Below are 18,451 nucleotides of genomic sequence, written 5' to 3'. Positions count from 1 at the left end.
TAACTCCTCGGGAAGTAAATCAACTTCCAGGTTGGATAATTTTATAGGGTCGATAACACAGTCGGTAAGGCGATGGCGCCGTGATTTCACGATCCCGGTTCGAATCCGGGGACGACAGTAGGAATTATTTGATCGACATCACCGTCACTGGTGATTCTATTCAGATACATACATATATATATATATATACACATATATATTATATATATTATATATATATATCATAATATATATATATATATATATACATGCGTAAGTAACCCCTAGGAAAAGTAAACTAACAAAGCAGAGCGTTTTCGTATAATTACATCTTCAGTGCTGATACAAAGATATGATTCCTTGTTTTAGTACTGAAGATGTAATTATACAAAAGGGCTCTGCTTCGTTACTTTATCTTTTCCTGGTTGTTACTAAGGCATTTGTGAACACAGGTTCCTATTGTTTTTATTGCATATATATATATAAATATATATTTATTTATATATATACATATATATATATATATATATATATACATATATATATATATATATATATATGCAAAGTAGACACTTGGAAAAAAGAAACTAACGAAGCAGAGCGCTTTCGTATATTACATCTTCAGTGCAACAAGTACATAGTGATAGGAATACATAGACAATATATACATAATACAAAGGAAACAAGGACAGTTTGAATAAGCGTAGCGACCACTTACCCTCTGGAGAGCGGAAGGTCATTGTCAATTATCTTAAGATGGTGGGGCGACATCAGGTCACAGTCGCCAGGGCCACTGTTTCTACTAATGATATAGGGCGACATTAGGTCAATTCGTTGGGTTACATTTTACCTGATATTATCTTACTAATTTCTTGACAAATGAAATTATCAAGTTTGTACAAGCCTTTATGTAGGTTGGTATTTTGATTACTGGTGGTATGAATCAAAATGCACTCTATTAAATTTCTTGCTATTATGTTGTTGGTATAATAGATTGCCTGGGCATTACCCCAATCAACTGGATGATTATTTAATTCAATATGCTTGAATATACCACTAGAATGATTGCCATCCCTAACATTTTTCTTGTGTTGTTCAATTCTAATGTTTAAGGGTTTGGCAGTTTGACCTATGTAAAATTGATTACACATTTTGCAAGGAATTTTTATAAATGCATCCTTTTTTAATTTCAATACTATTGTTGATGAGTTTATGTTTTACTGTACTATCATGTTTAAAAACTACCTTTACGTTAAATCTTTTTATTAATTCTGTAATATTCACAGAGGGTAATTGGTCAATACGCTTATTCAAACTGGAACTGTCCCTTGTTTCCTTTGTATTATGTATATATTGTCTATGTATTCCTATCACTATGTACTTGTTGCACTGAAGATGTAATATACGAAAAGCGCTACGCCTTCGTTAGTTTCTTTTTTCCAAGTGGTCTACTACTTTGCATAAGTGAACACACACGTACCCGTTTCTTATTAGCATTATATATATATATATTATATATATATATTATATATATAATATATATATATTATATATACATTATGTGTGTGTGTGTGTGTGTGTGTGTGTGTGTGTGTGTGTGTGTGTGTGTGTGTGTGTGTGTGTGTCAATCTCTATCTATCTATCTCTTTCTCTATCTCTGTCTTTCTCTCTCACTCACTTTCAGCATGAGAAAATCCATGTAATATATTTTTTTACTGATAGTAGGCAGTGTAATTATTTCCCCCTTCAACGCAGTTCTACTAGTTCTTCACTCAAACTGGATGAAGAATTGGGTTAAAACGAAATTCTTCAAGGTCACACAAGGTCACACAAGGTCACACAAGGTCACAAATAGTTTCAATCGAGCCATCAAGACCAGAAGAATTGACTCACTTCTTTAGTGTCATAGACATACTTGGCACATAAGAATAGAAGAATGGAGGCGGCAAGAGACCATAAGGCCTACACTAGACAGTCCCATGTCCATTACCACCTGTTATCCCCATCCACAAACATATCTCATTTTCTCTTAAAACAACCGATAGTTTCAGCGCTCACGACATGGTTACTAAGTCTATTCCATTCGTTGACCACCCTATTGGTAAACCAGTTCTTGTCTATTTTCATCTTAAATCTAAATTATTCTAGTTTAAATCCATTACTGCGAGTCCTGCCCTGCTGTCTTAATATGATGACCTTGTCTGCATCACTTTCCTTTAAGTTCTTGAAGTGCCGAAGAAGGCCTTTGAGACTCCGCTAACTATCCCCTTGAAAGACTTTCTTCTAGCTAACGTATAACGACTGTCTTCACCATTGAGGCTCCCCACACACAAACCACGCCCCGCAGAAAGAGGGGAAACAACGGGGAAAAGGGGAGAAGGGGGGAAAGGGGGGAATGGGGGGGAGAGAGTGCCTGCACGGTGCCAGTCTCAGGCAGAAGCAACATCAAAACAGATGAAGAAAGGCTATTACTGGAAAGCGCAGCTGGACCAGAGGTAAAGTGGAGGACATTACCCCGTGACTTTAGCGCAAGAGCAGGTTGAGGTGGTGAGGGTGAGGTTGAGGTTGAGGTTGAGGTTGAGGGTGAGGGTGATGGTGGAGGGTGAGGGTGAGGGTGATGGTGGAGGGTGAGTGTGAAGGTGGAGGGTGAGGGTGGGTCCGGAGGATGTGTGTGGAAGGAATTGGAAAATAGAGAGTGTGGGGGATGGAGAGTATGTGTGCGCGTATGTCAGTGTGTATACGAGTGTGTATGTGTGCGTGTGTGTGTGTGCGTGTGTGTGTGTGTGCATGTATGCATGCGTGCATATGTCTGTGTGTGATTCACCATGTTCTTGGACCACGTGTTGGGCTCGTGATCGACAGCAATTTCCCTCCCGAAAGAGAGCTCAGAGCTCATGTATGACAGATCTATGGGTAATACTGTGACCTTACACGCACACACACACCAACTCCCCGTTCACGAGAGCTGGAGTAACGACTCGCAGCGCAGTGATATTAAAAATATTTCAGCCCTGGGCGGGATTCGAACCCGGACCGCCGTATTGGCGACCGGGAACTGTAACCACTGCGCCATCGAGTCGTGTGTGTGTGTGTGTGTGTGTGTGTGTGTGTGTGTGTGTGTGTGTGTGTGTGTGTGTGTGTGTGTGTGTGTGTGCAAGCGTGTGTGCATGTGTGTGCGCGTATGCATTTGTACGCGTGTATGTGCGTGTACATGAGTGAGTATGAACAAGAGAACAAGAGAACCCCTAATTCGCAAATACGAAAAATTAAATCACAGTTCTTCCTCTCAAACAGTATCAAACAGGACCCACACTCATGCAAAGTTCATTTAAACGCGTGAAAATCCACTTGAGATACAATGTTCGCTTCGTAAACCCTTTGTAACCATCAAAGGACATATGAAAGTGACACATCGTTGCTACGATTACGCGGAACCGCGTGCATGTTCGTCCGATTCTTTGTCTGTCGTGTTACTTTCAAATAAAAGTAAAGATAATCCGATGAAGTCCTTTGAATTGTTGCCAAAGCTCAACATATGTTTGTACCTCGGAAGTACAGAATTGGGCAAAAGTTCTGAAACAATTAATCATTTCTATTTCACAAATACATCGTTACTAACCAACTTAACGAAAAATATGTACATAACGAGTATATTCTATATATGCTATATACATTACTGTATCACAAAACAAGTAAACAAGCGCTATATTCGCACAGCAAAACTATGGATGGTTAGAAATTTTAGTCATGATTGTACAAACATAACATAGCATGCTATAATGTGCCAGTTGTCTATCTATATCTATATCTATACATACATATGTCTTTATCTATCTATAGCTATATCTATACATTCATACATATATCTATATATCTGTATCTATATCTACATCTATATCTACATTTATAATAACATCTATACATATATACCTATATCTATATATATGTATCAATATCCACATCTACATCTATATATCTGTACTGGTATCTATACATCTATATCTATTTTTATATAACTGTATCTGTATATGTATCTACATCTACGTCTACATTTATATCTACATCCATCCGTCCGTCTACCCATCTCTTTGAATCGAAAGTGGCCCAACTGCACCTCGGTTCATTTTCACTTGGCGAAACTTTCCTTCACTAATGTTGCCATACACTTGGCTTGTCATTTCCAGATTTCAATCCCTAACAACTTCAGCATCATCACCATCACCAGCGGAGGAGAAAGATGAAGATAGTGATGACGAGGAAGAGGAGAAGGAGGAAGATTTGGATGAGGATGAGGATAAGGATAAGGATGAAGAAGAAGACAAGGATGAGGAGGAAGAGGGTGAGCAGGAGGAGGAGAAGTGGGAGGAGGACGAGGAGAAAGACGAGAAGAACGACGATGACGATGACGACGAGGACAAGGACAATGACGACAACGAGTACGAGCATGAGGAGGAGATGGAGGACAAGAAGGAGGACGAGCAGGACAAGGACTAGGAGGAGGAGGAAAAGGAGGAGGAAGAGGAGAAGTTGAAGAAAGATAAGGATAATGATGACGAGGAAAAGGTGGAGGAGGAGGAGAAGGAGGGGAGGAAAAAGAGGAGGAGGAGGGGAGGAGGAAGAGGACAAGGAGAAGGACTATGAGGACGAAGAGGAGCAGGAGGAGAAGAAGAAGGAGGAGGTAGAAGAGGAGGGGGAGATGGAGGAGGATATGGAGGAGGAGGAAGTTGAGAAGGAGTACGAGGAGGAGGAGAAGGAGGAACAGAAGGACGAGGAAGACGAAGAGGAGGAGGAGGAGGAAGAGGAGGGGGAGGAAGAGGAGGAAGAGGAGGAGACTGAGGAGGAGAACGAGGAGCAGGAGGAGGAGGAGGAGGAGGAGGAGGAGGGGGAGGAGGAGGAGGACAAGGAAGAGGAGGAGGGGTCCGAAGGCGGCGGACATGACAGGTCCCGGAAGCCAAAGTCTCAGAAGCTCTTCAAGAAGGAATTTCCTGAAAGAGGACGAAAAACAAAAAAAAGTAACAAAAAAAGAGGACTTTTCTTGTTATGATTTTATTCGCACGTAAAATATGCATACATATATACATACAAGCATGCATACATACAAGTATAAATATATACATACATAAGTATGTACATGCACACATATATACATAAATACATACAAGCATGTACGTATACACATATATACATATGTACAGTACATACATATATACATACACACACATATACATACATATATAGACACAAATATACATACGTATTTACATACATATGTACAAGCATACATACATGCATACATATACACCAGCTTACATACATGCATACATATATACATACGTACATACATATATACATTCATATATACATACATGTACATATACATATATATATATATATGTATATATATATATATATATATATATATATATGCATACGTACACACATACGTTTCTATCTACAAATTTACCTATCTTTTTAGCTTTTTACCTGTTTACCTGTCTATCTATCCATCTATTCATCTACCCGTCCTTACTTGTCTATCTCTACCATTCTACCTTTCACTTTCCATCTCTCTTTTACTATTTTCCTAACAGCCTCTCTCCCTATCTATGTACTTATGTACATCCATCAGCATGCCCCCTGTCTAACTGTCTATTTTTACCTGTCTATCAATCGATCTCAATCTCTGTCTCTCTCTTCGTCTCCGCCCCCTCTGTTCCTGAACGACCCTTTTCACTTCAATTTAGTTAAGCTATGATTTAGTTAACCTCCCTACCTTCCCTCCACCTTCCATCTTTTTTTATATCTTCCTTTCAATATCATATATATATATATATATATATATATATATATATATATATATATATGAATATATATATATATATATACATACTCGTATATGCTAAGAAACACTGGTAACTTGTATTCAGGTATACAATAGTTACCACTGGGAAAGTAGGCTAACCGAAACAGAGCACTTTCGTATATTACATCTTCCGTGCAAAGTACGTGGAAATGTAATATACGAAAGCGTGCTTTGCAATGAAGATGTAATATGCGGAAACGCTGTTTTATTTAGTTTAGTTTCCCAGTGGTCACTGTTGCGTTTATGTACGTATATGCAGTGTATACACACACACACACACACACACACACTGCTGCGTCACTGTGGCGTATAAGTATGTATATGCAGTGTATACACACACACACACACACACACACACACACACACACACACACACACACACACACATATATATATAATATATATAAATATGTATATATATATATATTACATATATATATACATATATATACATATATATATTCATATATATATATATATACATATATATGTATATATATTATATGTATATATATATGTATATATATATATATATATATATATATATATATATATATATATGTACATATGTATATAATCACCTGCTTTCCATCTTCCTTGTTCCTTCTCTTCTTTTTCTTTCTTCCCTCCTTCCTTCCTGAATAATTTTCTTTTTCTTTTCTTTTTCTTTCCTCTTTTTCTTCATTTTTCTTCATTCGTTCTTTTCTTTTTCTCTTTTTCTTTTTATTCCTTCTTTCCTTCTGTCTTCCTCTTTTTTCTTTCCTTCCCGTCTTCTTCGGTTTTCTTTTCATTCTTTCTTCCTTTTTTCTCTCTTTTTTCTTTTTTCTTTCTTCCTTTCTTTTTCTTCCTTCAATTTTCTTTTCAATATTTTTATTTTTTCTTTCATCCTTCGTTTTTCTTTTCTTTTTTCTTTTTTTTCTTTTCATTCTTTTTTAATTTTTCCCTATCGTCTTTCTTTTCTTTTCTTATTCTTTTTTCTTCATTTTTTCATTCTTTCTTTCCTTTTTTTCTTTCTCTACCTCATTTTTCTTTTCATTTCTTTTTTCTTTTTTCTTTTTCTGTCTCTTTTTTTCTTCCTTACCTGTTTTCATTAGAGCTCCCGCGTTCTTTGATAATCTTTCCCATATTTTTTCATTCTCCTCTTTTCCCTCGTCGTCTTCTTCCCTCCACGCACTCCTCTTCCTCTCCCTTCTTCTTCCGTGCTTTAGTTTTCCATCATTCATTCTCTCTTCTCCTCCTTCTCCTCCTCCTCCTATTCATCTTCCTCTTCCTCTTTCTCTTTGTCTTCCTTTTCCTTATCCTCTTTCTATTTGTCTTTCTTTTTCTCTTTCCCTTTCTCTTCCTCTTTCTATTTCTTTTCTTCTCCTTCGTCTTCCTCCTCTTCCTCACCTCCTCCTCCTTCTCTTCCCTCTCCTCCTCCTTCTCCTTCTCCTCTTCGTCCTTCTCCTCCTCCTCCTCCTCATCGTTTTCACACTCATTCTTCCTTGATCCCCTCTTCCTTCACCATCTCTTTCCCCCTTCCCCCTTTTTCCAGTTCTTCTTCTTCCTCCTTTCATTTCCTGTCATCTTTCCTTCCTCTCCTTCCTCTCCTTGCCTCTACACTTTTCCATGGCCCATGTCCACCTCTTCCTCCTCCTTCTCTTCTTCGTCGTCCTCCTGTTTTTCTTCCTCATCCTCCTCTTCTTCCTCCTCCTGTTACTCTTCTCCTCTACTTGCTCCTTCTCCTGTTCTTCTTCCTGTTCCTCCTCCTCCTGTTCTTCCTCCTCCTCCTATTCTTCTTCCTCTTCCTCGTATTCCTCCTCCTCCTAATCCCTCTCCTCTTCTTACTCCTCCTATCCTTCTTCCACTTCCTCTTCTTCCCCCTCCTCCTCCTCCTCCTCCTCGTCTTTTTCCTCCTCTTCCTCCTCTTCCACGCTCAGCTCGTCCTCCTGGTCTCATTACCCACATTGTCTCCCGTGAGGGGAAACAACGCCTCGGGCTTAATCACCTCTGTACCTGTGTTTGCGAATTCTTGTTCTTCCCCCCCCTAATCCCCCCAAACTCCCCCGATCCCCTCAAATCCCCCTTTCCTCCTCTCCCCTTCCACCCTTCTCTCTTCCAAACCCCAAATCCTCCGCCTCCCCCTCCTCCACCTCCCCCTCCCCCACCTTCGAATCCCATTTCTAACCATCATCCTCACTTTTCTGTTGTTCTTCCTCTTCTCCCTCTTTTTTCCTCTTCCTCCTCCTCCTCCTGTTCCTGTTCCTCTTCCATTTCAGTCTACATCATCATCCTCCTCCTCCTCTTCCTCTATTTCTTTTTTTTCTTCCCCTTCATCTCCTCCTTACTCCTCCTCCTCATTCTTCCCCTCTTGCACTAGATTTCCTTCTCTCCTCCTCCCCCTCCTATTGGTTTAGCCTCCCTCTGCTCCTCCCCTTCTCCCCTCTTTTCTAATTGGTTTTCCTCCCCTTGCTCCTCCCCTTCCCCTCCCCCTCCCCTTTCTCATTGGTTTTCGTCCCCCTTGCTCCTCCCCTCACCCTCCCCTTCCCCTTTCTCATTGGTCGTCCTCCTCCTCCTCCTCCTCCTCCTCCTCTTTCGCACGCGTAATTACCTTTGTAAGTTGTGTTCGCGGATTTCAGCTCCTGTTCTCGACTTCGCTTCCTCCTCCTCCTCCTCTTCTTCCTCCTATTCCTCCTCCCCTCCCTCTTCCTTTTCCTCTCCCTCCTCCTCCTCCTGTCCCTCTTCTTCTTCTCCCTCCTCCTCTTCTCCTTTCCTCCTCCTCTCCCTCCCTCTCCTCCCCTTCTCCCTCCTCTTCCTTCTCCTCCTCTTCCTCCTCCTCCTCTCCCTCTTCCTCTTCCTCCTACTCCACTCTTGTGATTACCGTTGGGAAGCGGCCATCGAATTCCCTCCAGAACCATCTAGTCTTCCATCCTTCCATCCGTCCTTCCTTCCTTCCTTCCTTCCATTTTTCCTTCTTTCCTTCATGCCTTCCTTCCTTACTTACTTCATTGTCCTTTTCTTACTTCTTTCTTTCATTCTTTTTCCTTTCTTTACTTCCTTTCTGTCTTACTTCCTTAATTTCTTCCTCCTTTTTTCTTTCCTTCTTTCTTCCTTCATCCTTCCTTCCTTCTCTCCTTCCTTCCTTCTTCCCTCTTTCCTTCCCATCTTTCCTTACTTCCTTCTCCCTTCCTTACTCCCTTCTTTCCTATCTTCCTTCTTTCCTATCTTCCTTCTCTCCTTTCTTCCTTCTCCCTTCCTTCCTTCTCTTCTTCCTTCCGTCTTTGTGTGATTATTCATTTACGTATTTTTCTTCCATACTTCCTTCCTTCCTTCCTTTCTTCCTTCCTGCCTTCCTTCATCTCATCCTTCCTCCCTTCATTCCTTTCATTCTCCCTTCCTTCCTTCCTTACTTTCTTCTTTATTCTCTTCCTTCGTTTTCTCTTTTCTTCTTCCGATTTCTCTTTTTTTAATATTTCTTTTCATTCCGTTCTGTTCCACACCTCCCCTCCACCTCCACACTTCCTCCACAAACCTTAAGAAGACGTGTTACCTTCTCACCTCCACTTTCCTCCTTTCCCCTTCCACAAATCACAAGAGTACTCCTCCAACTACTCCACTTTCCACTCCCTCCATAAAACGGAAACACTCCTCTTCTCCTTCCTCTTTTAACTCCCTCCTCCCCATCCCTTCCCCTCCACAAAGTAGGAGAAACTTCTTCCACATATTCCCACACCCCTCCACATCCCTACTCCCTCCACAAACGGCAAGGGGACCTTCGTATTACTCCCCATTTCACCTCCACGTGACGCAAGCTATCTCCTCCATATCTTCCCTCCATGTCCTTTCAACGCCCTCCTCCTCCGAAGTCCCTCTGGGGATCCTATCTGCCAACGAAGTCTCCTCAAGAAAATCCTTCGAAGGGGAGTTTGGGTTTCTTCGGGAAGGGAAAGAGGGGAGGAATAGGGGAAGGGGAAGAAGGGAGGGGGAGGTGGTGAAGAAGGGAGGGGGAGGGGGTGAAGAAGGGAGGGGGAGGGGGTGAAGAAGGGAGGGGGAGGGGGTGAAGAAGGGAGGGGGAGGGGGTGAAGAAGGGAGGGGGAGGGGGTGAAGAAGGGAGGGGGGAGGGGGTAAGGGGAGAAGGGAAAGAAGGGAGGGGGAGCGGAGGAGGGAGAGGGGGTAGGGGTAGGAGGAGGGGAGAGGGGGTAGGAGGAGGAGGATGGGACAAGGGAGGGGGAGCGGGGGAGGAGGACGGGAGGAGGGGAGGGGAGCGGGTGGAAGAGAAATGGGAGGGGGGAGCGGGGGAGGGAGAGGAGGGGGAGGGGGGCAAATGCTTTTCCAGAGAGAAGTTTAGTCACAGGTGTTTTTGTGTCCCCTCAAACCTTCCTTGTTCATTAAGGTCTCGGAGGCTCTTGCTCTCTATTTCTCTCTTCCTCTCTTTCTCTCCTCTCTTCCTTTCTCTCCTCCTCTCTTCCTTTCTTTCTCTCTTTCTTTCTCTCCTCCTCTCTTTCTCTCTTTCCTTCTCATTCTCTTTTTCGTTTCTCTTTCTTTCTTCCTCTTTCTTATTCTATTTCCTTCTCTCTTTATGTTTCTATTTCTTTGTTTCTTTTTCTCTTATCTACACTTTTCTCCTCCTCCTCCTCCTCCTCCTCCTCATCATCATCATCATCATCATCATCATCACCATCATCATCATCATCATTACCATCATCATCACCATCTTTATCGTCAGGCTGAGGTTGAGATATTAAGAACAACAAAAGAAAACTTCATTGATGATAATAAAGAAAAAGCAAGCGAAGACGATTGCATAAAGATAAAAAGAAAGAAGAAAAAGAAAGATAATAAGCAAAGATCAGAGATGATGAAGGAAATGAAGAATAGAAGGAGGAGGAGGAGGAAGAGAAAGAGGAAAAAAGGAGGAGAATGAAAAAGAGGAAGAGGAGAAAGAGAAGGAGGAAGAGAAGAAGGAGGTGGAGGAGAAGGAAGAGGAAGAGAAGAAAGAGGAAGAGAAAAATGTAAAGGAGGAAGAGGATAAAGAGAAGGAGGAGGAAGAGGAGAAGGGTAAAGAGAAGGAGAAGGGCGAGGGGGAGGAAAGGAGGAGGGAGAGAAGGAGGAGGAAGGGAAGGATAAATAGAATGAGGAAGAGAAGAAGGGGATGGAGGAGGAAGAGGAGAAAGTGAAGGAGGAGGAAGAGGAGAAGGAGGAGGAGGCGGAAGAAGAGAGAGAGGAGAAAGAAAGTGGAAAGGGAGAAGGAGAAAGAGGAAGAGGTGAAGGAAAAGCAGGAGGAGGAGGAGGAGGAGGAGGAGGAAGAGGAGGAAGAGGAGGAAGAGAAAGAGGAGTAGGAGAAGGAGGACGAGGACAAGAAAGAGGAGAAAGAAAAGGAGTAGAAGGAAAAAGAGAGGAAGAGGAGGCGGCGAAGTGGGAGGAAGAGGAGAAGAAGGAGGAGGAGGTGTAAGGGAAGGAGGAGGAAGCAGACGAGGAGTATGGGATGAGAACGAGGAGCAGGAGAAGAAGAATAACAACATTTCTCTTCTCCCCACTTTCCTCGATTACTTTCTCTCACCTTATTTTCTCCTTCTGCCTCTCTTTCCCTCCTAATTTCTCTCTCACCTTCTCCCTCTCTCTCTCTCTTCACCAACAAGCCTTTAATTTTCCACCAGCGACCAGCCTTATCTCTTTCCCATGTATTAAGGAGAAAATGACCGAGAGAAAAGAAAGAATGAAAGAGAAAAGGTGGGAGCTTCCTCACCTTTCTACGTTTCTCATAGAGACCACAGCCACCTCCACAGCCACCTCCACAGCCACCAGCACAGCCACCTTGATCCTCTCCTACCGCCATCTTTTTTCTTTCTTTCCATATCAAATCTGATTGTGTGTGTGTGTGTGTGTGTGTGTGTGTGTGTGTGTGTGTGTGTGTGTGTGTGTGTGTGTGTGTGTAATCATACATCTGTATGTATACATGAACCCGCAAAAGAATATCACTTTACACACGCATACACATACACAAACACATATATACATATACATATATGTACACATATATGTACACATATATGTACACATATACGTACACATATATACATATACATGTACATATACATATACATATACGTACACATATACGTACACACATATATATACATATACATATATATACATATACATACATATATACATAAGCATATGCACATACACAAATATATACATGCACACATACATGTATATATACATGACCATATATGTGTACTTCTACATGCACACACATATGTAAGTACATGCGAACAAGCACCCACAAACCCACACATTAACAAGGCTGACATATTCACCCATTGTCCTAAAACTAGTTTGTCTGTTTGTTTGTTCGTTCGTTTGTTTTCCACTCTCTTCCCTCAGGCATCTCCTCTTCCTCACCAAAACGCGTTTCGTATTTCGTGTGTCTGGTTTTTTGACCCGAAGATTTGTCGACCATCGATCTGGTCAGAGTAACAGTCGAAGGCCATTTGCTCACCAATACCATGGGAATGTTGTCCCTGACCTGACCTGACCTGACCTAACCTAAACTGTCCTAACGTAACGTAACCTAACCTAACTTAACCTAGCCTAACGTAACCTAACCTAACATACCCTAACCTAACGTATGCTAACCTAACGTAACCTGACATAACGTAACTTTACATGCATAACCTAATATAACGTAACCTAACGTAACCTAACCTAACGTAACCTAACCTAACGTATCCTAACCTAACGTATCTTAACCTAACGTAACCTATCATAACCTAGCCTAACGTAACCTAACGTAATCTAATCTAACGTATCCTAACCTAACCTAACCTAACTTACCATAACCTAATGTATCCTAACCTAACGTATCTTAACCTAACGTAAACTATCATAACCTAGCCTAACGTAACCTAACCTAACGTAATCTAACCTAACGTATCCTAACCTAACGTATTGTAATGTACCCTAACCTAACCTAACCTAACCAAACCAAATCTAACCTGACCAATGATAGACCTAAATTGGCTTCCCCCACTTACCCCCTTTTCACCCTTTCTCCCCATTTCCCCACTCTGTCGTTCTCTCCCCCTATTCCCCTCTCTCTCCCCCTCTCCCTATATTTTTCCACTCTCCCCCTTTCTCCCCTTTACCCCTCTCTCCTTCCCGTTTCCGTATCTCCCCTTTTCCCACCTCTCCCTCTTCCCTTCTCCATTCCCCTTCCTCCTTACTCTTTCCTCTCCCTTTCACCCTCTTCCCCTTTCCTTCTCTCCCCTTTTCTCCTCTCCCTTTCCCCTCTCCCCCTCTCTCTACTCCCTCCTCCTTTTCCCCTTCGTCTCTACTCTCTCCTTTCCCTTTCCCCCCTCTCCCTTTTCTTTTCTCCTGTTCCCCCTCCCTCTTTTCTCCTCTCCCATTTCCACAATCCCTCCTCTCCCCCTCTCTCTCCTCCCTCCTCTCTTTCCCCTTCGTCTCTACTCTCTCCTTCCTCCCTTCCTCCTTCTTCCTCCTCCTACATCCTCCCTCACCCTGAGAACGCTCAGATCAAGTTAAGTGGTTTTGTAAACAGACCCCTTGACTACTTTCCTTACAAGGCATGAATGACTCCCTAAGATATGTTTTGCCCGGTGCGATTATTGCTCAACGATGATCATTCATGGCTCAACGATGATCGTCAAACGATTATCTAGAACACTCATTATTTGTTTTTTGAATAATGGGGCTGGTTTGCTTTCAGCTGCAAAGTACGACGCTGATAATTTTATTTACGTAACCTACAACCAACGCGCTTACCCAAATAGGATGCCAGGTAGTAGGAAGGCTGTAATGGTGACATATGATATTCCTTGTGTATTGTACATACACATTTGCAATGTTGTTTATTTATAATTATATATTTAATATATTATTGTGAGAACCAAGTGTTTATTTAAGCGTGTATGTTTTTTTCGCCAAGTCAGCTAGTTGGCGTGGCTTGGCGTAGGAGTCCGTCTTGGTTCGGCTTACAAAGCGACCGCACGCTTGTCTTTGTAGTGCATTATCCCATTGTAAATAACACAGTATCTTGTATCGTGGATTTGGTTTCACTGGTCACACCCCGGTACAAGGCGCGTCACCCGCCACTGGCTGTGGCATTAGGCTAATAATCATACTTTAAGCCATACACGACTCCTTAGCCTACCCAAAGCCCAACTCTGAATACGATCATTACAGTCGACCCTCCACCTCCCCTCCCATCCTCACCTCTTCGATAACTCACTTACTCCACTAAACCATAGCCCCCTTGAACAGTAACATTATTGATCTAATATGAAGTTGAATGGACGCGTACTCCTCTTCATCCTCCACCTCGCCTTCCACCTCCTACCGCCTCCTCCTCCTTCTCCTCCTCTTCTTCTTCCTCCTATCTCCCTTCGTCTTACCACTTGGGACTCGAACTTGAGCCTATGCAGCTTTGAGGGGAGGACGAAACCAATGCGCTACAGAGGGAATTGGTGCGATAATTTTCTTTTGGTTTTACCTGATTCAGTTCTAAATCGAAGGAATATGATTATAAATGCATACACACATATATATAATATATACATACATATTTATATTTATATATATATATATATATATATATATATATATATACATATATATATATATATATATATATATATGTATATATGTATATATATATATATATATATATACATATTTATATATGTATATATATATATATATGACGTTAGTGCAGTACGAAACACAGGAGTCTTAGTCTGAGTTTATTCTTGGCTAGTTTCGCTAGCCAGGAATAAACTCGGACTAAGACTCATGTGTTTCCTACTCCACTTATGACAGCCTGTCAGAATGTCTCAACACACACACACACACACACACACACACACACACACACACACACACACACACACACACACATACACACACACACATACACACACACACACACACACATATATATATATATATATATATATATATATATATATATATATACATATATATATATAGTGTTTACATTCTGAGGACAGATAATGATAATTAGTACTTATCAGACAATTTGTACTTCTACAAAGACAGAATATTTTGTAGAGCCCATTACCATCCAGGAGGTTTTCAGCCTGATATCAGTGACCATTGATGCTTACCACTTGCTCCAGGGCAAAGAAGGCAGTCTGGCTCGCAGTAAAACGTCTCCTGGCGTAACCTCATCATCTCGTGTCAACTCACCTGGAAAAAAGAAAAGAGTGTCAAGTTTTCATCATCACTATCATCACCATAATCACTATCATCACTACCATCATCATCACCACCATCAACATCACCATCATAACCACCACCATCATTACCATTATCACCATCACCACCATCATCAACATCACCAACACCATCATATCACCATTATCATCATCACCATCAGCATCATCAACATTGCCATCAACACCACCCTCCTCCTCCTCCTCTTCACCATCATCATCATCATCTTCGTCATCATCACCATCATCATTTATATAGAAGGTTACTCGGAGAATCTAACAACTTTATAGAATAACCCAATTCCTAAACTTATCCAGATTCTAGATCTTAATATCCTGAAGGTTTATGTGAAATTCTATGCACATGTGTTACCTAAATCTCTTTACATTTTTTATTCATTTATTATTTTTATTTTTTTATAAAGTACAGTCGGTCGTTAATGTACTGTGACGGATAAAGCCAGAAATTCACCAATGCTCAGCCTTTGGTCTTCTTGTTCACATTTTGGATGTTGAGGGAAGAGGGGAGGAAGAGGAAGAGGAGGTCCCCCGTGGGTGAGGAAGAGGAAGAGGAAGAGGAGGCTCTCCCACTCTTCCTCTTCCTCCTTGGCTACCATTGGAAAAAGAGCACTCAGCCATGTAATTGCCTTGTTTAGTGCGTCTGGTAACTTTAGGGCGAAAGTGATTTTTTTTTCAATCCGGGTTGGTCTCGTTTCTCCTTTGGCTGAAGCGGTGGCGTAAATGGCGGCATTTTGCATTTTTCTCTTTTTTTTTCAAGAATGACTGGGTCACTTGCCTAAGAAGATCATCCAGTAGAGAGGGAACTTCAAAAGAACTGCTTATGTATATACATGTATATATGTATATATATTATATATATATGTATATATATATTTATGAATAATATATACATATATATATGTATATATATATATAGTATATACACATATATATGTATGTATGTATGTATGTATACAAAGAAATCACAAAAATATTTGCTAAACTATTTTTGCAGAAAACACTGTGAAATGAAAAATACAGTTATCGAACGTTTTCGTCTATTTAAGACATCTTCAAGGGCACAAAGTTGTCATACAAAAAGTGATATTATATATACATGCATAAAAAGAATAAGTCAACACAGATACAGCCTTAGAATGGGGCAACTGTCAAGTGGGCTGTTTATTCACCAAAAGGACTATGGACATAACATTGACTGGAATAAATCAAAAGTAATTACATCTTGTAATAATATTGTAGAAAAAAAAAACATTATTGAATCTTGTTATATTAAAATTAAACTTGAAAATGATATGAACTTAAGTTTGGAGTGATACAAACTGGATATGTTATTACAAAAAATGATGTTTGTGATCATTTATAACCTAGTGTACCGAGGCTGTTCCCATGGGACCTTTCCGAATTCCCTCCTTCTTTTTATGCATATAATATCACTTTTTGTATGATTACTATGTACCTTTGAAGATGTTTGAAATAAGCGAAAACATATTTTTTATTTCCCAGTGGTTTCTGTAAATATATGTATACAGTATATATATTATATATATATACATATACATATATATAATATATACATATACATATAATATATATATACATATATATATATATATATATATATATATATATATATATATATACATATATGTAAATATATATATACATGTATATATATATATATATATATATATATATATATAATGTATATATATATATATATATATATATATAATGTATATATATATATATATATTTATATATATATACACACACATATATATAAACATATATACATATATATATCTATATATATGATATATATATACATATAATATATATATACATATATATATATACATATATGTAAATATATATATATACATGTATATATATATATATATACACATGTATATGTATATGTATATATATATATATATACATATATACATATATACATATATATACATATATACATATATATATACATATACATGTATATATATATATATATATATATATCTTATATTATATATATGTATGTCTGTATGTATGTATGTATGTATGTATGAATGTGTTTGTGTATGTATGTATGTATGTATATCAGACATTTATTTACACATCATCCTACATTTTCTGTCAACCAGGTAGCGTGGATGAACGGCATAATCGAACATTCTGAGAGATATTTATATTGACGCTGAGCATTCCCCCCCATGGAGAGGCGCGACACCAAACGCGCGAGCGAATGGGGCATCAAAGGCAACAAGACAAAGACTTAGACAAGGCGAAGCGTCCGCTATGTGACGAGATAGGGGGGAAGGGGAGAGGGGAAGGAGGGGGATGGAGGGTGGGGTATGGAGTGTGGAGGGGATGAAGGGTGGGGGATAGAGGGCGGGGGATGGAGAGTGGGGGGATGTAGGATAGAGGGTAGGGGATAGAGGATGGGGGATGGAGGATGGAGGATGAAGAGTGGGAGGCAGAGGGTGGGGGATGGAGGATGGGACGATGGTAGATGGGGTGGAGGATAGAGGGTGGGGGATGGAGGATGGGGGATGGAGTGTGGGGGATGGAGATTGGGGGATAGAGGGTGGGGGATGGAGTATGGGGGATGGATGGTGGGGATAGAGAGCGGGGGATAGAGGGTGGGGGGTGGAGGGGGTGAGTTGTAGGGTGGGGGGGATGGAGGGTGGGGGGATGGAGTGTGGGGGGGATGTAGTGTGTGGGATGGAGGGTTGGGAAAAATGGATGAGGGACGGAAAATGGGGGATTGAAGGGTGGGGGATGGAGGGTTGGGGGATAGAGGGTGAGGAGATGGAGCATGGAGGGATGGAGGGTGGGGAATGGAGGATGGGGGATAGAGGGGTGGGTGATAGAGAAGGGGGGAATGGAACCTTCTACTAATGGGGGAAGGAATTTGGGGAGGATTTGCGGTGGTAAACCTTTCGTACCACCCAATGTTGGACATGAATGGGGGGTGGGGGGAATGTGAGGCATTCACTGAACGTGGGGGAGTATGGTGGGGGGATATTTTTAGGGTACACCCCCCCACCCCCATGAAGAAGAGCTTTTGTCAATTCGTCCTTTGTTTAGTCAGAGTATATTCTGTCAATGCCTGATTCACCCATTCTCTACCTCGTGGCAAAATATCCCCTTAACTAAGGGAGGGATTCTCAACCACCAAGAGCAAATTCACCCCTTGGGGGCAAGAAATGACAAGGCAAGTGGTAAATACATTTTTGATGTTCCTGATAGGTGAATAATAATTAAATAAATTTGATTTTGTAAATTGTCTGTGTATGAAAGAGAAAATGCAAAGTATACATATACATATGTGTGTGTGTGTGTGTGTGTG

Source organism: Oratosquilla oratoria, chromosome 32 (genome assembly GCF_046742065.1).
Source record: "Oratosquilla oratoria isolate Oo_2021 chromosome 32, ASM4674206v1, whole genome shotgun sequence".
Taxonomy (NCBI): Eukaryota; Metazoa; Arthropoda; class Malacostraca; order Stomatopoda; family Squillidae; genus Oratosquilla; species Oratosquilla oratoria.
Note: the sequence above shows the minus strand (reverse complement) of the source record.